The sequence below is a fragment of the Oncorhynchus clarkii genome, chromosome 8, assembly GCF_045791955.1.
Source record: "Oncorhynchus clarkii lewisi isolate Uvic-CL-2024 chromosome 8, UVic_Ocla_1.0, whole genome shotgun sequence".
In the NCBI taxonomy this organism is placed as follows: domain Eukaryota; kingdom Metazoa; phylum Chordata; class Actinopteri; order Salmoniformes; family Salmonidae; genus Oncorhynchus; species Oncorhynchus clarkii.
Genome location: NC_092154.1, coordinates 123,526 through 146,537, shown reverse-complemented (window position 1 = coordinate 146,537; position 23,012 = coordinate 123,526).

The following is a 23,012-nucleotide window of genomic DNA, read 5'->3' as shown; positions in this document are numbered from 1 at the left end:
AAGTGCTGTTTGAAAAATAAATCAATTCTAAAAGCTTTAACAAAGTATTGTGTTTCATTTTAAAACAGCATCACATTATCCATAACCCAGCCTGCTGCTGCCTACCATCGCTCAGTCAAACTGCTCTATCAAATCATAGAATTAATTATAACATAACACACAGAAATAGGAGCATTTGGTCATTAATATAGTCGAATCCGGAAACTATAATTTCGAAAACAAAACGTTTAGTATTTCAGTGAAAAACAGAACCGTTCCGTGTTTTATCTAACGGGTGGCATCCCTACGTCTAAATATTATTGTTACATTGTACAACCTTCAATGTTATGTCATAATTATGAAAAATTCTGGCAAATTAGTTCGCAATGAGCCAGGCTGCCCAAACTGTTGCATATACCCTGCCTCTGTGTGCAATGAATGCAACCATGTGTTGCTAGTGATTATGATTGATTGATTGTTTTTTATAAGATACATTTAATGCTAGCAAGCAACTTACCTTGGCTTCGACTGCATTCGTGTAACAGGCAGGTTGAAGATTGGATCCCCCTAGCTGACAATGTTCTGCCCCTGAACAAGGCAGTTAACCCACCGTTCCTAGGCCGTCATTGAAAATAAGAATGTGTTCTTAACTGACTTGCCTAGTTAAATAAAGGTATAAAAAAAGCAAAAGGAATAAATAAAAATAAATCTGCTAAATCGGCGCCCAAAAATACAGATTTCCGATTATTATGAAAACTTGAAATCGGTCCTAATTAATCGGCCATTCCGACTAATCGGTCAACCTCTACTCCTGACCCTAGCTCCTAACCCTAGCTCCTAACCCTAAACCTAACCCTAACCATAACCCTAAAAATAACCCTAGTTCCTAACCCTAGCCCTAACCCTAACCATAAGCCTAAAACTAACCCTAAACCTAAAACTAACCCTAGCTCCTAACCCTAGCTCCTAACCCTAAACCTAATCCTAAAACTAACCCTAGCTCCTAACCCTGAAACTAATTCTAACCCTAACACTAATTCTAACCTTAACCCTAAACCCCCTAGAAATTGCTTTTGACCTTGTGGGGAATAACAAAATGTCCCCAGTTGGTCAAATTTTTGTAGGTTTACTATTCTTGTGGGGACTTCTGTTCCCCAAAACCATAGTTAAACAAGTCAATTCACGCACGCATACACACACACCTCAAAGTCACGGTACTGTCACTCACATACTGTGCATTTTTATGTTATACTCAGAACGGAACCCCAACCACACTATGTTATCCTGTCGACCCCAACCATACTGTGCTAGTTTGAATATTACTTTTAATAAGAACTTTTGATGCATAACCAGGCCGGTTAGGACAGCTCTGTGCAGTAGAACAGCTCTGTGCAGTAGGACAGCTATGTGCAGTAGGACAGCTCTGTGCAGTAGCCCTGTACAGCTCTGCTTGGCTGGTCCGGGTGCCATCGTGCTTCAATCCCAGAGTTCCAGACAGAGTGCATGCTGGGATGCCGTACAGGTCCCTACGGGAAACTCTTTAAATTATAGCTCTCCAGGAGTGGAACGCGCTCACACACACACACACACACACACACACACACACACGGAACACGGTGCAATGCATTTTAAAACTCATCTGCAAACTGATTGTGTCAGTGTGATTTAGTCACATGCTGCTGACTGCTACAGCTTCCCTCCATAACAGTACTGTGGAGGCCACTTGGGAGAAGGAGTGTGTGTGTCTGTGTATTTTTGGTCTTACTATCCGTGTGGGGACCAGAAGTCCTCACAAGGATAATACAGCAAGGAAAATTGGGACAAGTGCAGACATTATGCATGTCCCCACAAGGAAAAAGTATATTTTGTGCTTAAGGGTTAGGGTTGCAATTAAGGTTAGGGTTAGGTTAAGGTTTAGCAGTTAGGATTAACTATAGGGTTATGGTTAGGTTAAGGTTTAGCAGTATAGGATTAACTATAAGGTTAGGGGTTAGGGTTAGGTTAAGAGTTAGTAGTTAGAATTAGCTAAAAAGTTAGCCGTTATTTTGAATGGAAATCAATTGTGTGGTCCCCACAAGGGTGGGTGGGTGGGTGGGTGGGTGGGTGGGTGGGTGGGTGGGTGGGTGGGTGTGTGTATGTGTATGTGTGTGTGGGTGTGTGTGTGTGCGTGTGCGTGTGTGCGTGCGTGCGTGTGTGTGTGTGCTTGAGAGACAGTGTGAGTGCTATGCGTGGTGGAGATGTGAGTTGACATGGTGTCTGTAAGAGAGAGTTAATATTTAACACCCATCTATTTCCAGAGAACACCCACTCACACATGGCCTCCACACACACATATTTGTTTTACTACCCTTATGGAGACTAAACAGTTTATTCCCATTCAAAATCAAATTATCCCTAACCCCTAACCCCTAAACCTAATACTTACCTTAACCCTTAATGGTTTGGTTAGGGGTTAGGTTAAGGGTTAGGTTAAGGGTTTAGGTTAAGTGTTTGGTTAAGGGTTAGGGTTAGGGTTAGGGTCAATGGTTAGGTTAAGGGTTTGGTCAAGGGTTAGGTTAAGGGTTTGGTTAAGGGTTAGGTTTAGGGGTTAAGTGTTTGGTTAAGGGTAAGGGCAGGGTTTAGGGTTTGGTTCAGGGTTTGGTTAGGGCTAGGCCCCTTTTTTCTCCACTTCCTGTCTGAATGGCGTGCCCAAATAAACAGGCCCTGAAGCCAGGATATGCATATAATTGGTACCATTGGAAAGAAAACAACTTTAAGTTTATAGAAATGTTTAAATAATTTAGGAGAAAATAGCACAATAGATATGGTAAGAGAAAATCCAAAGAAAAACCAACCCGGTATTTTTTGGGGAGAAAATTTCCTCCTTGGATGCAATTCCTATGGCCTCCACAGGGTGTCAGCAGTCTATCTTCAAGGTTTCAGGCTTGTAACTTCAAAAGCAAATAAGAAATATCAGTTTTGGTAGAAGGTCACGGTCTTGGAATATCATATTTGCTCGTGCCATGAAAACATTACACACCTGCTAAAATGGGTTTCCTATTGAATATAATTTTTTCCGTAAGAAATATTGTAGTTTGATTACATTTTAGGGTATCTGAGGAGTAAATATAAATGTATTTTGACTTGACTTGTTGAAACAACGTTTAGGGGTAGATTTTTGGATTCCTTTCTCTGCAAGTTGAACGCGTGGATTACTCAAGTCGATGGCGCCAACAAAACAGACTTTTTGGGTTATAAAGAGGAAGATTTTCAAAAAGTAAGTGAATATTTCATTGTTATATGTGAATGTATGAAACCTGTGCTGGTGTAAAAATATTTTGATGGGGGGCGCCGTCCTCAAACAATCGCATGGCATGTTTTCGATGTAATAGCTACTGTAAATCGGACAGTGCAGTTAGATTAACAAGAATTTAAGCTTTCAGCCGATATAAGTTCTTATATATACCTAAATGTTTCAAATCCATAATATTTATGAATATTTATTTGAATTGCGCGCCATCCAGTTTCACTGGAAGTTGTGCTGCTAACGGCACACAGATCCTTATTGAGGGTTTGGTTAGGGGTTAGGTTAAGGGTTATGTTAAGGGTTAGGTTAAGGGGTTAGGTTAAGGGTTAGGGTTAGGGTTAGGGTAAGGGTTAGGGGTTAGGTTAAAACTTCTTGCTCCTACTTGAGACGCAGATGTCTCAAGTAGACACCTGGAAATGCAAATGCGCTACGCTAAATGCTAAATGTACTCGTTAAAACTCAAACCTTTATCAAAATTCACATGCAGGGTATTGAATTAAAGCTACACTCGTTGTGAACCTAGCCAACAAGTCAGATTTTTAAAATGCTTTTCGGCGAAAGCATGAGAAGCTATTATCTGATAGCATGCAACACCCCAAAATGCCTGAATGCAACGTAAACAAAGACTTTGCTTATCCGGCGCTACACAAAACGCAGAAATAAAATATAAAACATTCATTACCTTTGACGAGCTTCTTTGTTGGCACTCCTATATGCCCCATAAACATCACTATTGGGTCTTTTTTTAGTTTAAATCGGTCCATATATACCCAAAATAGCTTTCTATGGAAGCTGTGTCATTCAGAAAAAAACATCGTTTTTAAACGCTGCGTCATTTTTTAAAATTAAAAAAGTCGACGATAAACTTTCACAAAACACTTCGAAATACTTTTGTAATCCAACTTTAGGTATTAGTAAACGTTTATAATCTATCAAAATGATTACAGGGCGATGTATATTCAATAGCTCCTCGTCTGCAAATCAATGGCTGCCAATGTGCAATTTCAAAACATCCTGGTGGAGACCGGAAGAAACGGAATCCTGTTAGTTGGATTTTCCTAGAAAAAACTCCATTGAAAATTACGACAATGGCGACATCGTGTGGAATCTGTATGAATTGCATGCAGGTCGATAATACATTTTGTGCCCTTTTAACAACCCATGAAAGTGACTTATGGAAATTATTTTTAGCTTTCAGAGAGCAGTTTTTCTTGCGTTTTTCAATGAAACACACAATCTGTTATAGTCACAGCCGTGATTTAACCAGTTTTAGAAACTTCAGAGTGTTTTCTATCCACACATACTAATCATATGCATATACTATATTCCTGGCATGAGTAGCAGGACGCTGAAAAGTTGCGCGATTTTTAACAGAATGTTCGAAAAAGGAAGGGGTAGACTTAATTAACCCTTTACCAACCCTTTAACCTAACCCTTAACTAAACACTTAACCTAACCCTTAACCTAACCCTTAGCCAAACCCTTAACCAAACCCCTAACCTAACCATTAACCTCTTAAAGTAACCCTTAACCTAACCCCTAACCTAACCCTTAACCTAACCCCTAACCTAACCCTTAACCAAATCCTAAACCTAACCCTTAACAAAACCCTTAACCAAACCCTAAACCCCTAACCAAACCCTAAACCAAACCCTTAACAAAACCCTAAACCCAACCCTTAACCAAACCCTAAACCTAACCCTTAACCTAACCCTTAGCCAAACCCTTAACCTAACCCTTAACCTAGCCCTTATCCAAACTCTTAACCAAACCCCTAACCTAACCCTTAACCTCTTAACCTAACCCTTAACCTACTCCTAACCTCTTAACCTCTTAACCAAACCCTAAACCCAACCCTTAACCAAACCCTAAGCCTAACCCTTAACCTAACCCTTAGCCAAACCCTTAACCTAACCCTTAACCTAGCCCTTATCCTAAACCCTTAACCAAACCCTTAACCAAACCCCTAACCTAACCCTTAACCTCTTAACCTAACCCTTAACCTACCCCTAACCTCTTAACCTAACCCCTTAACCAAACCCTAAACCTAACCCTTAGCCAAACCCTAAACTTAACCCTTAACCAAACCCCTAACCTAACCCCTAACCTAACCCCTAACCTAACCCCTAACCTAACCCTTAACCAAACCCTAAACCTAACCCTAAACCAAACCCTAAACCTTTAACCAAACCATTAACCAAACCCTTAACTAACCCCTAACCTTTAACCTAACCCCTAACCTACCCCTTAACTTAACCCTTAACTAAACCCAACCCAACCCTTAACCAAACCCTAAACCTAACCCTTAACCAAACCCTAAACCTAACCCCTAACCCCTAACCTAACCCTTAACCTAACCCCTTAAACTAACCCCTTAACCTAACCCCTAACCGAACCCTGAACCTAACCCTTATGTTTAGGGTTTGGTTAAGGGTTAGGTCTTTTTCCAAATAGGGCTATCTTCTGTATACCACCCATACGTTGTCACAACAAAACTTATCGGCTCAAACACATTTTAGAAGGAAATATATTCCACAAATTAACTTTCAATAACTGTTAATTGAAATGTATTCCAGATGACTACCACATGAAGCCGGTTCAAAGAATGCCAAGAGTGTGCAAAGCTTTCATCAAGGCAAAGGGTGGTTACTTTGAAGAATCTCATCTATAAAATATATTTAGATTTGTTTAACACCTTTTTAGTTAGTTTGAACATGATTTGGAAAGGCACATGCCTGTCTATATATGGTCCCACAGCCGACAGTGCACGTCAGAGCAAAAACAAAGCCATGAGGTCGAAGGAATTTTCCGTAGAGCTCCGAGACAGGATTGTGTCAAGGTACAGATCAGGGGAAGGGTACCAAAAAATGTGCCGCAGCAATGAAGGTCACGAAGAACAGAGCTAGGTGTGTCTGAGCTACTGTATGTGTTTATGAGCTAGGTGTGTCTGAGCTAGGTGTGTCTGATCTAGGTGTGTCTGATCTAGGTGTGTCTGAGCTAGGTGTGTCTGAGCTAGGTGTGTCTGAGCTAGGTGTGTCTGAGCTAGGTGTGTCTGAGCTAGGTGTGTCTGATCTAGGTGTGTCTGAGCTAGGTGTGTCTGAGCTAGGTGTGTCTAAACTACTGTATGTGTTTATGAGCTAGGTGACTAGTTAACAGATGGGTGACTGTTCTTGGTCTAATAAGGCTTCATGCCATTTAAATGGTGTCTTTTCCCAAGGTCAGCCACTGTTTATCTGGCTTCTAGCCTCTTAGCCAGTCTCACTGTTAGCGTGTTAGCCTCTTAGCCAGCCAGTCTGTTTGCCTGTTAGCCAGTCTCACTGTTAGCATGTTAGACTGTTAGCCAGTCAGACTGTTAGCATGTTAGGTCCCCAAGAACAAAGTGGCCTCTATCATTCTTAAATGGAAGCAATTTGGAACCGAATGCAGAGTATAATTTTATTTCAAAGTAGATTTGTTTAGGACTACCAAGGAACACTCTGTGTGACCTTGGTTTTGCCTTCTGCAGTAAAAGGTTAACCCCTAACCCTGAAGCTGACCCCTTAGCCTGAAATAGTATTTATATTTGTTTTACTATCCTTGTGAGGACTCAACAGTCAAAGTACTCTTCATATCAATATCTATTTATGTTGTGGGTTTCTCAAAGTCACAGTATTCTTCAGCTCACCAGATACTTTTTTGTCTTTCTATTTGGAATGGGGTTACCAGGTCAGATGCACAACTGAATGCATTCAACTGAAAAGTGTCTGAAATAGGTCTGTCTGAGCTGGGTGTGCTAGGTGTGTCTGAGTTAGGTGTGTCGGAGCAAGGTGTTTCTGAGCTGGGTGTTTCTGAGCTAAGCTAGGTGTGTCTGAGCTAGGTGTTTCTGAGCCAGGTGTGTCTGAGCTAGGTGTGTCTGAGCTAGGTGTGTCTGAGCTAGGTGAGCTCGGTCTGTCTGCGCTAGGTGTGTCTGAGCTAGGCATGTCTCAGCTAGGTGTGTCTCAGCTAGGTGAGCTAGGTGTTTTTGAGCTAGGTGTGTCTGAGCTAGGTGTGTCGGAGCTAGGTGTTTCTGAGCTAGGTGAGCTAAATGTGTCTGAGCTAGGTGTGTCTGAGCTAGGTGTCTAAGCTACGTGAGCTAGGTGTGTCTGAGCTAGATGTGTCTGAGCAAGGTGTGTCTGAGCCATGTGTTTCTGAGCTAGGTGTGTCTGAGCTAGGTGTGTCTGAGCTAGGTGAGCTAGGTGTGTCTGAGCTAGGTGAGCTAGGTGTGTCTGAGCCAGGTGTGTCTGAGCCAGGTGTGTCTGAGCTAGGTGAGCCTGTTCAAGGCGTGTCTGAGCTAGGTGTGTCTGAGCTAAGTGTGTCTGAGCTAGGTGTGTCTGAGCCATGTGTTTCTGAGCTAGGTGTGTCTGAGCTAGGTGTGTCTGAGCTAGGTGAGCTAGGAGTGTCTGAGCCAGGTGTGTCTGAGCCAGGTGTGTCTGAGCTAGGTGAGCCTGAGCTAATTGTTGTCAAGCTAGGTGTTTCTGAGCTAGATGTTTCTGAGCAAGGTGTGTCTGAGCTAAGTGTGTCTGAGCTAGGTGAGCTAGGTGTGTCTGAGCTAATTGTTGTCAAGCTAGGTGTTTCTGAGCTAGGTGTTTCTGAGCTAGGTGAGCTAAATGTGTTTGAGCTAGGTGTGTCTGAGCTAGGTGTCTAAGCTACGTGAGCTAGGTGTGTCTGAGCTAGATGTGTCTGAGCAAGGTGTGTCTGAGCCATGTGTTTCTGAGCTAGGTGTGTCTGAGCTAGGTGTGTCTGAGCTAGGTGAGCTAGGTGTGTCTGAGCTAGGTGAGCTAGGTGTGTCTGAGCCAGGTGTGTCTGAGCCAGGTGTGTCTGAGCCAGGTGTGTCTGAGCTAGGTGAGCCTGTTCAAGGCGTGTCTGAGCTAGGTGTGTCTGAGCTAAGTGTGTCTGAGCTAGGTGTGTCTGATCCATGTGTTTCTGAGCTAGGTGTGTCTGAGCTAGGTGAGCTAGGTGTGTCTGAGCTAGGTGAGCTAGGAGTGTCTGAGCCAGGTGTGTCTGAGCCAGGTGTGTCTGAGCCAGGTGTGTCTGAGCTAGGTGAGCCTGAGCTAATTGTTGTCAAGCTAGGTGTTTCTGAGCTAGGTGTTTCTGAGCAAGGTGTGTCTGAGCTAAGTGTGTCTGAGCTAGGTGAGCTAGGTGTGTCTGAGCTAATTGTTGTCAAGCTAGGTGTTTCTGAGCTAGGTGTTTCTGAGCTAGGTGTGTCTGATCTAGGTGTGTCTGAGCTAGGTGTGTCTGAGCTAGGTGTGTCTGAGCTAGGTGTGTCTGAGCTAGGTGTGTCTGAGCTAGGTGTGTCTGAGCTAGGTGTGTCTAAACTACTGTATGTGTTTATGAGCTAGGTGACTAGTTAACAGATGGGTGACTGTTCTTGGTCTAAAAATGCTTCATGCCATTTAAATGGTGTCTTTTACCAAGGTCAGCCTCTGTTTATCTGGCTTCTAGCCTCTTAGCCAGTCTCACTGTTAGCGTGTTAGCCTCTTAGCCAGCCAGTCTGTTTGCCTGTTAGCCAGTCTCACTGTTAGCATGTTAGACTGTTAGCCAGTCAGACTGTTAGCCTGTTGGACTGTCAGCCAGTCTCACTGTTATCAGGTAAGCCTTTTAGCCAGTCAGACTGTTAGCCAGTCAGACACTTAGCCTGCTAGACTAGTCTGTTAATCTACTAGCATCTTAGTCTGTTCGACTGTTAGCCTTTTAGCTTCTTAGTCTGCTAGACTGTTAGCATGTTAGCCTGTTGGCCTGTCTAAGTGTCACATCCCTTTCTCTTTCCTTTTACATTAGCCTCTCTGAGATTACAGTCACTGCACCAAAGGGAGGGAAAGAGAGAGAGGGAGACAAAGAGGCACGTAGAGAGAAAGAAAGAGGGAGAGAGAAATGCAGCAGATAGAGGGAGAGAGAGTCAGAGAGAGAAAGACAGGAATGGGGACATACTGCCCCCCAGTCGTTGTCCCACTCCCACCACCTAATTTACCCCTGACACACACACCACACACACACACCACACACCACACACACATACTACCTAAACCAGAGTGGAGGGAAACTCTGCCCTACTGTAGTTGTCACATCAGCTCTGCGGCGCAGCGGCCGAGTGTGTGTGTGTGTTGGGGGGGGTTAGGTCTCAGGCTGTGCCTCAGGGCCTCGCCTGCGCTACAAAAGACTCCACTCAACTCCGGTTAGTCCTCCGTACTAACATATAAGCACTGACGGACCACACACACACCAGTGGTATCAGACCACACACACACACCAGCGGTATCAGACCACACACACACACACCAGCGGCATCGGACCACACACACACACATCAGCGGTATCGGACCACACACACACACACACATCAGCGGTATCGGACCACACACACACACACACATCAGCGGTATCAGATCACACACACACACCAGCGGTATCAGACCACACACACACACATCAGCGTATCGGACCACACACACACACACACACATCAGCGGTATCGGACCACACACATTCCAGGATATTATTGAGATCACTGGTTCTGACTGTTTGTGTGTGTGTTATAGTTGTGTGTATGTGTGTGATAGTCGTGTGTGTGTGTGATAGTTGGGTGAAGTTGTGTGTGTGGGATAGTCGTGTGTGTGGGATAGTCGTGTGTGTGATAGTTGTGTGTGTGTGTGTGTGTGTGTGTGTGTGTGTGTGTGTGTGTGTGTGTGTGTGTGTGTGTGTGTGTGTGTGTGTGTGTGTGTGTGTGTGTGTGTGTGTGTGTGTGTGTGAGAGAGAGACAGCTCAGAGGAGGACTGGCTCCAGGCAGCTGCTTTGCTCGAGGCCAAGTTCAGTTCCGTCGAGCTGCATCAGTCCCCAACCAACCTGTCACCCCTAGCTAGAGAGTGATAGCACACAGAACACACACGGCTGTCACACACACACGCACACACACACACTCTCTCTCTCACTGTAGTGTAACCATTATCCATTTATTCCCCTGGTTGTCTGCTAAACCTCTTAGCTAACCAACTGTCTGGCAGTCAAAACGTGTATGTTGGCATGTGTGCTTGCAACTGCGTGTGTGTGTGTGTGTGTGTGTGCAGGTCTTGACAGATGTAATTATAGTCTCTAACCTCAGTAATGTACTGGCCCAGTTTCCCAATAGCGATGGAATTTAGGCTTACAATTGCTTTAACGATGCATTGTTCCTATAACGGTCGAAGAACTCACATGCGTTTCTCAAACCACCATGTAGGGAGAACTGTCCTGGATGAAGCCGCGTTAAGTTCAGCACCTAGCAGCTTCTTTCAGTTTTTTTCTCCTGGATGGAAGCAGGGTTCCTTTCCACCAACCTAAAATCAACATCAGGTTGTCAAGGTGATACACATTCCACTACTCTGTAACTAACCTTAACCTTATTGTAAACAAAATATAAAACAAACAAAAAATATGGTGGGTGTGTGTTTACATTAGTCTGTTGTCACCATGGTGATGGAGTGCCCCTCTTAACTGGTGCACTCAGGAATAATGCATTGTTGAACATAGCCTGAGGCTACACACACACACACCAATCCCTACAACTGTGTGTGTGTCTCTGTGCGCGTGCATGTGTGTCTCTCTCTCTGTGTGTGTGTGTGTACGTGTGTGTGTGTGTGTGTACGTGTGTGTGTGTGTGTGTGTGTGTGTGTGTGTGTGTGTGTGTGTGTGTGTGCGCGTGTGTGTGTGTACCAAAAAGCACTTCATTCCTTTCCTAGTGTATCCTTTGATTATCAGCCCTATAACCCCCATTATCTGTCTGACAATGTTGTCACTTCTACTACTGCTGCCCCCTCTGCTGGACAGAATCACTCTCTGCAGGGAGAGAGGGAGAGACAAGGAGATGGGGGAGGTAGAGAGAAGGAGAGGGAAAGGTAGAGGGAGAGAGGGAGCGAGAGACAAGGAGATGGGGGAGAGGTAGAGAGAAGGAGAGGGAAAGGTAGAGGGAGAGCGAGGCAAGAGAGGAAGAGCGGAAGAGGGAGGGAGTGGGAGAGGGAGAGGAAGCAAGAGAGGGAGAAAGTGGGAGCTAAAGAGCATGGGGAGAAGGGAAGGGAGGCTGTCAGTTGTCTGTCTGTGTTCAGGTCTCTAGTGTTGCCCTCAGGCGGCTTCACTTCACAATTAATGGAGGATCTTTCAGGGGAAAACCACACATCTAAATAACACACACACACACACTCGAACACACTAATAAACAGTGTCCTGTGAGGTCTGGGTGTCTCTGAATGACATTCCAGCAATTAACTACTCACACTAGATTTCCTATACCCACATATTCACATGGAATTTCACATTTTAGATATCAGTTATCGACTAACAACTACAATCACATAGAAACTAGAAACTGCAACTACAAATTATAAACGATCAGACATCAAATTGAAACTAGAAACTATCAGTGACCAACTATCAGATATCAACAATAAACTTGTCACGATCCTCTTCCTGGAAATAACCGGACCAAAGCGCAGCGTGATGAGCGTACATTTATTTTTATTTGAAATGAATGTCGCCTAGGAAACGACCGTGACGCTTAACTTGGGCAACAATGCCACTAACAAAGTCAACTACCCACAAATGCGAAAGGAAAAATGCTGCCTAAGTATGATTCCCAATCAGAGACAACGATAGACAGCTGCCTCTGATTGAGAACCACACCCGGCCAAACACAAAGAAATAGAAAACATAGAAATTAAGAAACTAGAATGCCCACCCTAGTCACACCCTGGCCTAACCAAAATAGAGAATAAAAGCCTCTCTATGGCCAGGACTTGACAAAATTAGAAACTATCAACAAGAAACTATTAGATACCAACTGTCAACTAGAAACTACTAGATATCAACTATCGGATATCAGCTGTCAACTAGAAACTGGAAACTATCAGACATCAACTGTCAACTAGAAACTATCAGACATCAACTGTCAACAAGAAACTATCAGATATCAACTGTCAACTAGAAAAGTAACTCTTTAGGGAAACAGTGATGAAGAAAATGTTGGGTACTTGCTAGCTTGTTTTAAAGTGTTTATGGGTTTGAAATAAGTTATAGTAGTGGCCAAGTGTGGTTCCCAATCAGAGGCAGCTGTCTATCGTTGTCTCTGATTGGGAATCATACCTAGGCAGTCTTTTTTCCCACGGTTGCATCACGTTCGGCTTCTGTTTACCTATTTTTGTGAATGCGACTTGGCTTCGCCTCGCCTTGGCTCATCTATGACAGGGAGTTTGTAGACAGTGAATGTGACAATAGAAGCACAAGCATTTTGCTATTACAGCAATAACATCTGCTAATCATGTGTACATGACCAATAACATTTGATTTGAACCAGTCACTACCACTACTATAACTATAACCAGTCACTACCATTACTACTGTAGACACTACCACTACTGTAACCAGTCACTACCATTACTATAACAAGTCACTACCACCACTATAACCAGTCACTATCACTACTATAACCAGTCACTGCCATTACTACTGTAGACACTATCACTACCATAACTATAACCAGTCACTACCACTCCTATAACTATAACCAGTCACTACCATTACTATAACTATAACCAGTCACTACCACTACTACTGTAGACACTACCACTACTATAACCAGTCACTACCACTACTATAACCAGTCACTACCACCACTATAACCAGTCACTATCACTACTATAACCAGTCACTTCCATTACTACTGTAGACACTATCACTACCATAACTATAACCAGTCACTACCACTCCTATAACTATAACCAGTCACTACCATTACTATAACTATAACCAGTCACTACCACTACTACTGTAGACACTACCACTACTATAACCAGTCACTACCACCACTATAACCAGTCACTATCACTACTATAACCAGTCACTGCCATTACTACTGTAGACACTATCACTACCATAACTATAACCAGTCACTACCACTCCTATAACTATAACCAGTCACTGCCATTACTATAACTATAACCAGTCACTACCACTACTACTGTAGACACTACCACTACTAAAACCAGTCACTACCACTACTATAACCAGTCACTACCACTACTATAACCAGTCACTACCATTACTACTGTAGACACTACCACTACTATAACCAGTCACTACCACTACTATAACCAGTCACTACCACTACTATAACCAGTCACTGCCATTACTACTGTAGACACTACCACTACTATAACCAGTCACTACCACTACTATAACTATAACCAGTCACTACCACTCCTATAACTATAACCAGACACTACCACTCCTATAACTATAGCCAGACACTACCACTACTATAACCAGTCACTACCACTACTATAACCAGTCACTACCACTACTATAACTATAACCATTCACTACCACTCCTATAACTATAACCAGTCACTACCATTACTACTGTAACCAGTCACTACCACCACTATAACCAGTCACTATCACTACTATAACCAGTCACTGCCATTACTACTGTAGACACTATCACTACCATAACTATAACCAGTCACAACCACTCCTATAACTATAACCAGTCACTACCAGTACTACTGTAGACACTACCACTACCATAACTATAACCAGTCACTACCACTCCTATAACTATAACCAGTCACTACCATTACTACTGTAGACACTACCACTACTATAACCAGTCACTACCACTACTATAACCAGTCACTGCCATTACTACTGTAGACACTACCACTACTATAACCAGTCACTACCACTACTATAACTATAACCAGTCACTACCACTCCTATAACTATAACCAGACACTACCACTCCTATAACTATAACCAGACACTACCACTACTATAACTATAACCAGTCACTACCACTACTATAACCAGTCACTACCACTACTATAACCAGTCACTACCACTACTATAACTATAACCATTCACTACCACTCCTATAACTATAACCAGTCACTACCATTACTACTGTAACCAGTCACTACCATTACTATAACAAGTCACTACCACCACTATAACCAGTCACTATCACTACTATAACCAGTCACTGCCATTACTACTGTAGACACTATCACTACCATAACTATAACCAGTCACAACCACTCCTATAACTATAACCAGTCACTACCATTAATACTGTAGTCACTACCAATGCATTAACTATAACCAGTCACTACCACTACTATAACTATAACCAGTCACTACCATTACTACTGTAGACACTACCACTACTATAACTATAACCAGTCACTACCACTACTACTGTAGTCACTACCAATGCATTAACTATAACCAGTCACTACCACTACTATAACTATAACCAGTCACTACCATTACTACTGTAGACACTACCACTACTGTAACCAGTCACTACCATTACTATAACAAGTCACTACCACCACTATAACCAGTCACTATCACTACTATAACCAGTCACTGCCATTACTACTGTAGACACTATCACTACCATAACTATAACCAGTCACTACCACTCCTATAACTATAACCAGTCACTACCATTACTATAACTATAACCAGTCACTACCACTACTACTGTAGACACTACCACTACTATAACCAGTCACTACCACCACTATAACCAGTCACTATCACTACTATAACCAGTCACTGCCATTACTACTGTAGACACTATCACTACCATAACTATAACCAGTCACTACCACTCCTATAACTATAACCAGTCACTACCATTACTATAACTATAACCAGTCACTACCACTACTACTGTAGACACTACCACTACTAAAACCAGTCACTACCACTACTATAACCAGTCACTACCACTACTATAACCAGTCACTACCATTACTACTGTAGACACTACCACTCCTATAACCAGTCACTACCACTACTATAACTATAACCAGTCACTACCACTCCTATAACTATAACCAGACACTACCACTCCTATAACTATGACCAGTCACTACCATTACTACTGTAGACACTACCACTACCATAACTATAACCAGTCACTACCACTCCTATAACTATAACCAGTCACTACCACTACTATAACTATAACCAGTCACTACCACTACTATAACTATAACCAGTCACTGCCATTACTACTGTAGACACTACCACTACTGTAACCAGTCACTACCATTACTATAACAAGTCACTACCACCACTATAACCAGTCACTATCACTACTATAACCAGTCACTGCCATTACTACTGTAGACACTATCACTACCATAACTATAACCAGTCACTACCACTCCTATAACTATAACCAGTCACTACCATTACTATAACTTTAACCAGTCACTACGACTACTATAACTATAACCAGTCACTACCACTACTATAACCAGTCACTACCACTACTATAACCAGTCACTGCCATTACTACTGTAGACACTACCACTACTATAACCAGTCACTACCACTCCTATAACCAGTCACTACCACTACTATAACTATAACCAGTCACTACCACTCCTATAACTATAACCAGACACTACCACAACTATAACTATAACCAGTCACTACCACTACTATAACCAGTCACTACCACTACTATAACTATAACCAGTCACTACCATTACTACTGTAGACACTACCACTACTGTAACCAGTCACTACCATTACTATAACAAGTCACTACCACCACTATAACCAGTCACTATCACCACTATAACCAGTCACTGCCATTACTACTGTAGACACTATCACTACTATAACTATATCCAAATCAAATCAAATCAAATCAAATTTATTTATATAGCCCTTTGTACATCAGCTGATATCTCAAAGTGCTGTACAGAAACCCAGCCTAAAACCCCAAACAGCAAGCAATGCAGGTGTAGAAGCACGGTGGCTAGGAAAAACTCCCTAGAAAGGCCAAAACCTAGGAAGAAACCTAGAGAGGAACCAGGCTATGTGGGGTGGCCAGTCCTCTTCTGGCTGTGCCGGGTGGAGATTATAACAAAACATGGTCAAGATGTTCAAATGTTCATAAATGACCAGCATGGTCGAATAATAATAAGGCAGAATAGTTGAAACTGGAGCAGCAGCACAGCCAGGTGGACTGGGGACAGCAAGGAGTCATCATGTCAGGTATTCCTGGGGCATGGTCCTAGGGCTCAGGTCAGTTGAAACTGGAGCAGCAGCACAGCCAGGTGGACTGGGGACAGCAAGGAGTCATCATGTCAGGTAGTCCTGGGGCATGGTCCTAGGGCTCAGGTCCTCCGAGAGAGAGAAAGAGAGAAGGAGAGAATTAGAGAACGCACACTTAGATTCACACAGGACACCGAATAGGACAGGAGAAGTACTCCAGATATAACAAACTGACCCTAGCCCCCCGACACATAAACTACTGCAGCATAAATACTGGAGGCTGAGACAGGAGGGGTCAGGAGACACTGTGGCCCACTCCGAGGACACCCCCGGACAGGGCCAAACAGGAAGGATATAACCCCACCCACTTTGCCAAAGCACAGCCCCCACAACACTAGAGGGATATCTTCAACCACCAACTTACCATCCTGAGACAAGGCTGAGTATAGCCCACAAAGACCTCCGCTACGGCACAACCCAAGGGGGGGGGGGGGGGGCGCCAACCCAGACAAGATGACCACATCAGTGACTCAACCCACTCAGGTGACGCACCCCCTCCAGGGACGGCATGAGAGAGCCCCAGTAAAGCCAGTGACTCAGCCCCTGTAATAGGGTTAGTGGCAGAGAATCCCAGTGGAAAGAGGGGAACCGGCCAGGCAGAGACAGCAAGGGCGGTTCGTTGCTCCAGAGCCTTTCCGTTCACCCTCCCACTCCTGGGCCAGACAACACTCAATCGTATGACCCACTGAAGAGATGAGTCTATATCCAGTCACTACCACTACTACTGTAGTCACTACCAATGCTATAACTATAACCAGTCACTACCACTACTATAACTATAACCAGTCACTTCCATTACTACTGTAGACACTACCACTACTATAACTATAACCAGTCACTACCACTACTATAACTATAACCAGTCACTACCACTACAACTACTATAACTATAACCAGTCACTACCACTACTATAACTATAACTAGTCACTACCATTACTACTATAGACACTACCACTACCATAACTATAACCAGTCACTACCATTACTACTGTAGTCACTACCAATGCTATAACTATAACCAGTCACTTCCATTACTACTGTAGACACTACCACTACTGTAACCAGTCACTACCATTACTATAACAAGTCACTACCACCACTATAACCAGTCACTATCACTACTATAACCAGTCACTGCCATTACTACTGTAGACACTACCACTACCACTACTATAACCAGTCACTACCACTCCTATAACTATAACCAGTCACTACCATTACTACTGTAGACACTACCACTACTATAACTATAACCAGTCACTTCCATTACTACTGTAGACACTACCACTACCATTACTATAACCAGTCACTACCACTACTATAACTATAACTAGTCACTACCATTACTACTATAGACACTACCACTACTATAACTATAACCAGTCACTACCATTAAGTGACAGTACCCCCCCCCCCCCCCCCCCCCCCCCCCGCAAAGGCCGCAAAATCTATAAGGGAGGGTCCGAGTGGGCATCTATCCTCGGTGGCGTCTCCTAATCGGGACGTAGCCCCCGCTCCACACGCTGATCCCTCCTCTTCCGTGGAACCGGACCGTGGTTCGTCGCCGGAGACTCCGGACCGTGGATCGTTGCCGGAGGAACCGGACCATGGATCATCGCCGGAGGCTGTGGATTGGGAACCCCCTTCTGGAGGCTCCGGACTGCGGACCGCCGCTGGAGGCTCTGGAGAGCAGAGCTGGCACAACGCGTCCTGGCTGAATCCCCCCTGTAACAGGCCGCACTTGGCTGTGCTGGTGAACTGGGGATACCGTGTGCATCACTGCATAACACAGTGCCTGACCAGTCACACGCTCCCCACGGTAAGCACAGGGAGTTGGCTCAGGTCTAAACCCTACCTCCGCCACTCTCCCCATGTTCCACCACCAAGAGGCTGCTTCCGTCGTTGCCTTGACTCCTCGTATCGTCGCCGTTTCTCTTTCGCTGCCTCCGCCTGCTTCCATGGCAGGGTCTTGTCCCCTGCCATTACCTCCTCCCAGGTCCAGAATGTCCTCCACTCCCTTTTCTCCCGGGCCCAGTATCCCTGCTCCTCTTGGCCACGCTGCTCGGTCCTTTTTTGATGGGGTGTTCTGTAATGCTCATCGTCGTAAGGAAGAGTGGACCAACGTCCAGCGTGGAAAGTGTTCATGATCTTTATTGTCAAGAATCACTCAAACAAAAATAACGAATACAAAAATGAAAGCAAACAGTTCCGTCAGGCACAGATAGTAAACGGAAAACAACTCCCTACAAAACCCAATCGGAAAATGACAACCTATATATGATCCCCAATCAGAGACAACGATAGACAGCTGCGTCTGATTGGGAACCACACTAGGCAAAAACAACAAAGAAATTGAAAACACACCCGAGTCACACCCTGACCTAGAGATTCTTATATATTTATTTAAGGTCAGGGTGTGACAGGTAGTCTTGCTAGCTACAGTTGAAGTCGGAAGTTTATATACACCCTAGCCAAATACATTTAAACTCAGTTTTTCACAATTTCTGACATTTAATCCTAGTACAATTTCCCTGTCGTAGGTCAGTTAGGATCAACAAATAATTTTAAGAATGTGAATAATCAGAAAAATAGTAGAGAATTATTTATTTCAGCTTTAATTTCTTTAATCACATTCCCAGGGGATCAGAAGTTTACATACACTCAATTAGTACTTGTTAGTAATGCCTTTTAAATTGTTAAGCTTGGGTTAAACGTTTTGGCTAGCCTTCCACAAGCTTCCCATAATAAGTAGGGTGAATTTTGACCCATTCCTCATAACACAGCTGGAAAAACTGAGTCAGGTTTGTAGGCTTCCTTGCTCGCACAAGGAAGTTCTGCCCTCAAATTTTCCATCCAACCTCACTGAGCTCGAGCTGTTTTGCAAGGAGGAATGGGAAAAAATGTCAGTCTCTCGATGTGCGAAACTGATAGAGACATTCCCCAAGCGACTTACAGCTGTAATCGCAGCAAAAGGTGACGCTACAAAGTATTAACTTAAGGGGGCTGAATAATTTTGCACGCCCAATTTTTCAGTTTTTGATTTGTTAAAAAAGTTTGAAATATCCAATAAATGTCGTTCCATTTCATGATTGTGTCCCACTTGTTGTTGATTCTTCACAAAAAAATAAAGTTTTATATCTTTATGTTTGAAGCCTGAAATGTGGCAAAAGGTCGCAAAGTTCAAGGGGGCCGAATACTTTCGCAAGGCACTGTACAACAACACAGAGTTACACATGGAATAAACAGAACATACAGTCAATAATACAGTAGAACAAAAGAAAACAAAAAGTCTATATACAGTGAGTGCAAATGAGGTAAGTTAAGGAAAAAAATAGACCGTGGTGGCGAAGTAATTACAATATAGCAATTAAACACTGGAATGGTAGATCGGCAGAAGGTGAATGTGCAGGTAGAGATACTGGGGGGCAAAGGAGCAAAATAAATTAATAAATAAATACCAGGATGAGGTAGGTAGATAGATGGGCTGTTTACAGATGGGCATGTACAGGTGCAGTGATCTGTAAGCTGCTCTGACAGCTGGTGCTTAAAGCTAGTGAGGAAGATGTGAGTCTCCAGCTTCAGAGATTTGTGCAGTTCGTTCCAGTCATAGGCAGCAGAGAACTGGAAGGAAAGACGACCAAAGGAGGAATTGGCTTTGGGGGTGACCAGTGAGATATACCTGCTGGAGCGCGTGCTACTAGTGGGTGCTGCTATGGTGACCAGTGAGCTGAGATAAGGCGGGGCTTTACCTAGCAGAGACTTGTAGATAACCTGTAGCCTGTGGGTTTGGCGACGAGTATGAAGCGAGGGCCAACCAACGAGAGCGTACAGGTCGCAATGGTGGGTAGTGTATGGGTCTTTGGTGACAAAACCGATGGCACTGTGATAGACTGCATCCAGTTTGTGGAGTAGAGTGTTGGAGGCTATTTTATAGATGACATCACCGAAGTTGAGGATCGGTAGGATGGTCAGTTTTACGAGGGTATGATTGGCAGCATGAGTGAAGGATGCTTTGTTGCGATACAGGAAGCCGATTCTAGATTTAATTTTGGATTGGAGATGCTTAATGTGAGTCTAGAAGGAGAGTTTACAGTCTAACCAGACACCCAGGTATTTGTAGTTGCCCACGTATTCTAAGTCAGAGCCGTCCAGAGTAGTGATGCTGGACGGGCAGTGATCTGTTGAAGAGCATGCATTTAGTTTTACTTGCGTTTAAGAGCAGTTAGAGGCCACGGAAGGAGAGTTGTATGGCATTGAAGCTCGTCTGGAGGTTAGTTAACACAGTGTCCAAGGAGGGGCCAGAAGTATACAGAATGGTGTTGTCTGCGTAGAGGTGGATCAGAGATATACCAGCAGCAAGAGCAACATCATTGATGTATACAGAAAAAGAGTCGGTCCGAGAATTGAACCCTGTGGCACACCCATAGAGACTGTCAGAGGTCCGGACAACAGGCCCTCCGATTTGACACACTGAACTCTATCAGAGAAGTAGTTGGTAAATCAGGCGAGGCAATCATTTGAGAAACCAAGGCTGTCGAGTCTGCCAATAAGAATGTTGTGATTGACAGAGGCGAAAGCCTTGGCCGGGTCGACGAATACGGCTGCACAGGAATGTCTCTTATCGATGGGGGTTATGATGTCGTTTAGAACCTCGAGCGTGGCTGAGGTGCACCCATGACCAGCTCTGAAACCAGATTGCATAGTGGAGAAGGTATGGTGGGATTCGAAATGGTCAGTAATCTGTTTGTTAACTTGGCTTTCGAAGACTTTAGAAAGACAGGGTAGGATAGATATAGGTCTGTAGCAGTTTGGGTTTCGAGTGTCACCCCCTTTGAAGAGGGGGATGACCGCGGCAGCTTTCCAATCTTTGGGAATCTCAGACGATACAAAAGAGAGGTTGAACAGGTTAGTAATAGGGGTTGCAACAATTTCGGCAGACAATTTTAGAAAGAGAGGGTCCAGATTGCCTAGCCCGGCTGATTTGTAGGAATCCAGATTTTGCAGCTCTTTCAGAACATCAGCTATCTGGATTTGGGTAAAGGAGAAATGGTGGGGGCATCTGCAGGTTGCTGTGGAGGGTGCCGGGCAGTTGACCGGGGTAGGGGTAGCCGGGTGGAAAGCATGGCCAGCCGTAGAGAAATGTTTATTGAAATTCTCAATTATAGTGGATTTATCGGTGGTGACAGTGTTTCCTCGCCTCAAAGCAGTAGGCAGCTGGGAGGAGGTGCTCTTATTCTCCATGGACTTTATAGTGTCCCAGAACTTTTTTGAGTTAGTACTACAGGATGGAAATTTCTGTTTGAAAAAGCTTGTCTTAGCTTTTCTAACTGCCTGTGTATATTTGTTCTTGACTTCCCTGAAAAGTTGCATATCACGGGGGCTTTTCGATGCTAATGCAGAACGCCACAGGATGTTTTTGTGCTGGTCAAGGGGAGACAGGTCTGGAGTGAACCAAGGACTATATCTATTCCTAGTTCAACATTTTTTGAGAAGGGCATGCTTTTTTAAGATGGTGAGGAAGGCACTTTTAAAGAATAGCCAGGCATCATCTACTGACGGGATGAGGTCAATGTCATTTCAGGATACCCCGGCCAGGTCGATGAGAAAGGCCTGCTCGCAGAAGTGATTCAGGGAGCATTTGACAGTGGAGAAGGGGTGGTCGTTTGGTCGCAGACCCATTACGGATGCAGGCAATGAGGGCTGAGATCTTGATTGAAAACAGCAGAGGTGTATTTGGAGAGCGAATTAGTTAGGATGACATCTATGAGGGTGCCCGTGTTTACTGATTTGGGGTTGTACCTGTTAGGTTCATTGATAGTTTGTGTGAAATTGAGGGCATCAAGCTTAGTTTGTAGGATGGCCGGGGTGTTAATTAAGCATCTCCCAGTTTAGGTCACCTAGTAGCACGAGCTCAGAAGATAGATGGGGGGCAATCAATTCACATATGGTATCGAGGGCACAGCTGGGGGCAGAGAGAGGTCTATAGCAAGCGGCAACAGTGAGAGACTTGTTTCTGGAAAGGTGAATTTTTAGAAGGAGAAGCTCAAATTGTTTGGGTACAGACGTAGATAGTAATACAGAACTCTGCAGGCTATCTTTGCAGTAGATTGCAACACCGCCACCTTTGGCAGTTCTATCTTGGCGGAAAACGTTATAGTTAGGAAAGGAAATTTCAAGGGTTTTGATCGTTTTCCTAAGCCAGGATTCAGACACGGCTAAGACATCTGGGTTGGCAGAGTCTGCTAAATCAGTGAGTAAAACAAACTTAGGGAGTAGGCTTCTAATGTTAACATGCATGAAACCAAGGCTTTTACGTTTACAGAAGTCAACAGATGAGAGCACCTGGGGGGTGGGAGTGGAGCTAGGCACTGCAGGACCTGGATTAACCTTCACATCACCAGAGGAACAGAGGAGAAGTACGATAAGGGTACGGCTAAAGACTATATGAACTGGCCGTCTAGCACGTTCAGAACAGAGAGTAAAAGGAGCAGGTTTCTGGGCACGATAGCATAGATTCTTGGCATAGTGTACAGACAAAGGTAAGGTAGGATGTGAGTACATTGGAGGTAAACCTAGGCATTAAGTAAAGAAGAGAGAGATATAGTCTCTAGAGATGTTTAAACC